The following is a 6696-nucleotide window of genomic DNA, read 5'->3' on the forward strand; positions in this document are numbered from 1 at the left end:
GTTCATATGCGTGTATCACGACTCCTCATGATATTGACTAATTTTGGGGAAAATATCAGTCTTTTGGTAGACCTCTTTACCTGGAAATAAAAACCAGGTCTTTCAAGGTTTGTCTGCTGGGTGATATTGTTGCTCTATCTTCAGAAATCATACCAGAATGAAAGAGGAGGAAAGTGAGTGACCATTACTGAGAGAAACTGGAGGAGTATGTATCCATCTGAATGAGAGCAAAGAGTAAGAGGCTCTCAGCCCAGTTATTGAGCTTTATGGTTTTAATTCTTTGGCACAGGTAAGAAGGCTTGGGATGTCTAAACCAGATAAAAGAAGCCAAATGGTTTTAAGAGACCACAGCTTAGGGTATATGTGATGGGCTTTTCCTTAAATGAGGAATGGTGCTGAATGAATTCAGCTTCTGTTTGCTGGCTCCATTCTGTAATCATGAAAGGGCTCCTGCCTTAGTCTGCTTAGACAAGTCAGACCTCAAACAGAGAGAAGTGTCAGCATAAATTTTGGATTCTAAGTGTGCAGGAATGTATCTCACTTCCATTTTGGAGCAAAGGATAGGTTTGGAGGGCACATCTTTGCTCCAGCAACTTTTTATGAATTTTATATGAGTGAGTCACTGGATAAAACCAGAAATGGAGTTTGGAAAGGGAGCCTGGACTGAATCTTGTTTTACTGCTGTGTGGAAAAGCTGGGTTGACTTTTTTGTCCCATGTCTCTCACTTCTCAGATGCCTGTTCAATTGGAGTTTGGGTTCATTCCAGCTGCTTTTGAGGCTTTGCAGGAGACACCAGCCCCCAGAGAGGGGGTAAAGATCAAATCCTGAATCAATAGGAAGCCTGCACTGGCCAGAAAGTTACATACCTCTTGCTCCCTTTCCCATCTCCTGATTCATTTTGTATTAACAGGACACCAGGAGGCATGCGAGAGCTTCATGGAGGAGCTTGAGGGTCTTACTGAACTTTTGCAAATTCCAAAAACAGATCCACCTGGTTTGCTCATGCCACTGTCTAAAGAAGCAACAGTGTTTTTGCTTTCCTGTGCACAGGGGGCACCTCGCTTTTATGGTCAGAGGGGCTCCTCTCCTCTCCTCTCCTCTCCTCTCCTCTCCTCTCCTCTCCTCTCCTCTCCTCTCCTCTCCTCTCCTCTCCTCTCCTCTCCTCTCCTCTCCTCTCCTCTCCTCTCCTCTCCTCTCCACTCTTTTCTCTTGTTAATTACTTTATTATACAGTAATTAAAAAAAAGGAAAGGAGAAGAATGAAAAGCTAGAAGTCACTTCTTCAGCATATTCTGTTTTTAAAGAAATAACTACTAGTTTCATGTGTACTAAATTAAGCAATCTTCATCAAGGTTTCTTCCTCCCTTTTAATCTTCTTTCTTGGCCATGTGGTTGGCTTTGCAGTCAATGCTCTGTTAGAATAGTCTACTCAGTAGAATCCTTGTAGCAATTATTAGCAGTACGGTGGCAATCCCTGCAGATCTGTGCTAGGTGTTAAGCAGACATTGAGTGAGATGTGAGGCCAGGAGTGCTTCCAGGCTAAACAGACAAGACCGACAGTGCTAATACATTTTGCAGAGATACCTCATGGTCTCAGCTGACACTGCTGGGAACCCTGTATGTGGTCAGGAGACAGCAGAGGGGACTAGGGGGTAGATAAGTTCACAGAGAAAATTGTATCTGCTGCTGGGATGTAAATTATCTTAGGGAAAAGAGGTAGGATATACTCTCGTGTGCAGCTATCATGATGCTTAACTGTTTTGGTTTGGGGAGCTGTGGCTCTCAAGGTTGACAGAATTTCCCTGGAAAAGGTTTTATTCCTTCAGCCTTGGCATGGAAGTGGTATCTTTTCCTCTGCAGGGATATGGGAAAACAAAATGAGATGTTCTCACCCTCCCAGGGAAATGTACTGGCATCAGAGAAGCCAGAATGAATAGCATTGACATTGGTACAACTAAAGTTTGCTTCTGCGGAAGTCATAAGCCACCCCTAGGACTCTGGGAGACTCTGCTATGTTGAGCACCCCAGCAGACATCTATCTGAATTCTTCCAAGTGGAGGGAGACAGTGCTAAAGATTGATAGGATGGATCCTGGTTTGAAGCAAGGTGAAAATGAAGTCTGTTTGGATATTCCCAAATCAAATCCCTCCAGGATATTGCAGAGAATACAACCCTGAGCCAGGATCCAGGCAGGAGCTGAACTATGGACTGGACTAAAAGGGATTCAGGTTTCTTTGTACTGATTCAGTCTTAAGGCCAGGGAGGACGAGACACTTGGCAACACTCTGTTTAAGATAATCACAGTAGCTTTAGGCAACACAGTGAGTGGAAATCTCTAATTTCTGAGCATCCACTCAGGTCTTTAAGTACTTCTTTCTCTTGAAAAACAGACTGCAAGGAAATGTTTTATATCATCCTGGATCACAGAAATGCATGGTGACAGTTTAACAGCCTGTTTCTGTACAACATTTAGGCACACTCTGTGCCAGGATAACAATTGCCCAACTTTGTGCCAAGTTCAGTACATCCTATTTCTCCTACTCTTTCTTGTCATACAGATTTTCGTAAAGCCTGTGTACCCCCAACTCTCTCAGGACTTCCCCTCTCCCCATTCTCTGTAATTAAACAAGAATAGTTGACAGCTGCTGTCAAAGCCAGTTCCAACTCTCCAGAATTTTTCAGAAAATAATAAGAGAAAGTCTGAAATAAGAAGTCAGAAGAATTCAACAGAGAAGAAGCAAAATCTCAGCACTTCTAAAGGGATCTAATTCAGAAAAGGAACACTGACACTGCTGAAGAGCAGGGAAAAACAATGCTTAAATTTGTCTGCTGCCTGGTGAGACACGGGAACCAGCAGCTAGAAAAGGGGGAGATACTGCATAATGTATAGTCCCTGAGTCTCCTCCAGACAAAATATCCCAATTCCTTCAGTTGCTCCCTGTAAGACTTGTTCTCCTGAGCATTCACTGCTTCTTTGCCCTGCCTTTGACGAGCTCCAAGGCCTCAATGTCTTGTAGCGAGGCCCAAAACTGAATACAGTTTCTCAACTAGTCTCAATTTCAATCAGATTGTATTATATTCTGTTATCTTGCATTTCGATATCATAGTTAGTAAAATAAGTTTTCCTCCATAGATTGTTGTCGCTGTTTTTGTTTTCTTCCCTTCCTTCCCATTTTGTGGGGTGGGGAGGGAAGGGCATGGGCCTACCGCCCCCTGTCACGGGCGTAAATTGATCTTGTTAACTCCGTGACAGATTTTTGGTGGAGAATGCAGGCAAATCTGCTTTTTAGCTTTTAGAACGAATCTCTCTCTCTGCTCTTAGAGAGCTTCGTTAGGGAGCATTATCAGTAGTTTAGGTTTCTGTGCTGGAAAACTTAACCTTGAAAAACTAGGCGTGCTGCCAGTGTTCTGGGATATTTGTAAACTTTGAGCACTGCTTAGTCTGGGTAGTGCCTTTTTTCTTTTTTTTTTCCTTTTTCCTCCTTCCTCTTGTCAGTTTCAATTCATTAACCCCTTTTTAATAGACACCAGCAATGAACCCACTTTTCATCGTGAGGGTGTTGAGTAAAGGCTTACAAGCTATCATGTTATTCTCAACTTACTGGCGAATTATCAATGTCATAATTACTTGTTGTGGAATTGTGTTCATATATAACTACCTAAAGGCATTGACGGAGACACCTGCATGGTACCTGTATGCAATGTGGTATGGTCTGAATTTTGACATTTACATCCCAGATGGAATGGCTAATTTTACGAACAGCACGATGTTCAGACCTGTCTCCAGTCTTCCTTATTGGTTTGTCAGACGGTTTTCAAATCTCAAATTAATACTTATGTTGGTGTGCGTGCTATTGCTTTCCTGGATTGTATTCCTTTACAAAGGGAAGGAGTCTCCTCCAGAACCAGAGAATGCTGACTGGCAGGGAATATGGAGACGTTTAGGAAAGATCTTAAAAGCAAGGGGACCCGCAATGTCATGGGATTTTACTCTTGAACACCTGTGGGATCCTGAGAAACTAAGTCAGTATTTGAGTCAGGGACAACATGGCTTACATAACTCTAAGGAGGTACAACTTATTTGGAGTTTGGCTTGTGCTTACCGCACCCTATATGATACTATTCTGGAGAGAGAGAGTTTTCGAGCTGAGGTTCAAGCCAAAATGGAGAATCTCCAAGTCAAATCTGATCAGTTACAAGAGACACCAGTAACAATATCAGTTGCTCCCGTGGAAGGCAAGAAATGGAAATGAGTGTCCACGTGTCTTGAACGGAAAAGAGAAGAAGCTGAGGAGGAGGTGGAGGAAGATCCAGGTGAGGGGCCCTCCTCAGAACCACCACCATCGCGAAAAGCAAAAGGAAAAACTAAGAGACATGCAGAAGAGAGTGATGAAAAGGAAGTCTTTATTACTACTCGTCGGCCTCTGAAGATAACTGAAATCCAAGGCTCAAGAAAGGAGTTCACACGGGGCCCGAATGAAACTCTTGTTTCCTGGTTGCTTTGTTGTTGAGACCTTGGGGCCAATAGTTTGTTTCTAGATGGTAATGAAGCTCACCAACTAGGAGCCATTGCCAGAGACCCAGCTATTGACCGAGGAATTAGTCGATGTTTGGATGAGTCTGCCACCCTCTGGGAATGAGTGTTAATAGCCGTGAAAGAAAGATGGCTTGAAGCCTGTGATGAAAAGATGGGATACAGCTGAAAAGGGTATCCAGTATTTGAGGGAAATGGCTGTGGTGGAAATGTTGTTTGACCCTAACTTTGTTCCTAACCACCCACGACAAGACCGCAACCCTGAGAGAGTGAGGACGACGCCTGAAATATGGCAGAAACTCGTAACAACAGCACCAGACAGATACGCCGCTACACTAATGTCAGCTAATGACAGATACCAGGAACAAGAGAGAATACCCTTAGTTTTTGAATTGATTCTTACGCTCCAAAACTACGAACAACAGCTACCCCCAACTCACGTTTCCATTGCCGCCATCTCACAAATAACGGACCAACTGAATGAAATGCAGGAGCAAATGTCTCTACTGATTAATCGTGACAAACCTGTGGCAGTATCAGAAACACTCGATGAAGATCAGGATAATCAAAAGAGTCTAATGAAGGAGCTGGTCAAACTAATGCAAATCCAACTAATTAATGATGATGAACCTTCCTGCTCACAGGCACCATCAAAAATCTCAGCTATTAAAGGCAGACGCTTTCCGGCTCCAGTGAGGAACAATACATCGCGAATTGCCTTGTGGCGTTACCTACGTGACCATGGAGAAGACATGAGAAAATGGCACGACCAAGCTACTCCTGTACTACGAGCACGGGTGAAAGAATTACAAAGCAGATCAACCACCAGTGCAGTTGCTCCAGTTATCACAGGTAATGAATAGAGGGGCCCTGCCCTCAGTCGGGGGGGGGGAAAGGGATAATCGAGTATATTGGACTGTGTGGATTCGATGGCCTGGCATGTCAGAACCTCTGAAATATAAGGCACTGGTGGATACTGGTGCACAGTGCACTCTGATGCCCTCGAGTCATGAAGGGACAGAATCAATCCATATTTCCGGGGTGACTGGAGGCTCTCAAGAATTGACTGTGTTGGAGGCCGAGATAAACCTCACTGGTAAGGACTGGCAAAAACATCCTATTGTAACTGGCCCAGGGGCTCCATGTATACTAGGTATCGATTACATCAGAAGGGGGCATTTCAGGGATCCTAAGGGGTATCGATGGGCCTTTGGGATAACTGCTGTGGACACAGACAACATTAAACAGATGTCTGTTTTGCCTGGCCTATCAGAAGATCCGTCTGTTGTGGGATTGCTGCAAGTAAAAGAGCAACAGGTACCAATTGACACAAAAACGGTGGACAGACGGCAGTACCACACCAACAGGGATTCCTTGCTCCCCATTCATAAGTTGATTCGTCAACTAGAGGGTCAGGGAGTGATCAGCAAAACTCACTCACGCTTTAACAGCCCCATATGGCCAGTGCGTAAAGCCAGTGGAGAATGGAGACTGACGGTGGACTACCATGACCTGAATGAAGTCACACCCCCACTGAGTGCTGCTGTGCCGGACATGTTAGAGCTCCAGTATGAACTAGAGTCAAAGGCAGCCCAATGGTATGCCACCATTGACATTGCTAACGCCTTCTTTTCCATTCCTTTGGCCGAAGAATGTAGGCCACAGTTTGCTTTCACATGGAGGGGCGTTCAGTATACTTGGAACCGTTTGCCCCAGGGGTGGAGACACAGCCCAACCATTTGCCATGGGTTGATCCAAACTGTATTGGAACAAGGCAGTGCTCCTGAGTACCTGCAGTACATTGATGATATCGTTACGTGGGGCGATACAGCAAAAGAAGTCTTCACGAAAGGAGAGCAAATAATCCAAATTCTTCTGTGTGCTGGTTTTGCTGCTAAGCGGAGCAAAGTGAAAGTTCCTGCTCAGGAGATTCAGTTCCTAGGTATAAAGTGGCAAGATGGCCGTCGTCACATCCCAACAGATGTGATTGACAAAATCACTGCCATGTCTCCACCCACTAGCAAGAGAGAGACACAATCTTTTCTGGGTGCAGTGGGCTTTTGGAGAATGCATGTTCCAAACTATAGCCTCACTGTAAGTCCCCTTTGTCATGTGACGCGAATGAAGAATGAGTTTACATGGGGCCCGGAGCAGCAGCAGGC

At 44.6% G+C, this 6696-nt stretch overlaps 1 pseudogene; it reads left to right on the plus strand.

The window, feature by feature from the left end:
• The first annotated feature begins 3974 nt into the window (after positions 1–3974).
• On the plus strand, positions 3975–6335 carry LOC146545180 (uncharacterized; annotated as a pseudogene).
• Positions 6336–6696: the final 361 nt, after the last annotated feature.

The sequence above is a fragment of the Meleagris gallopavo genome, chromosome 1 (assembly GCF_905368555.1).
Source record: "Meleagris gallopavo chromosome 1, MGAL_WU_HG_1.1, whole genome shotgun sequence".
Lineage (NCBI taxonomy): Eukaryota > Metazoa > Chordata > Aves > Galliformes > Phasianidae > Meleagris > Meleagris gallopavo.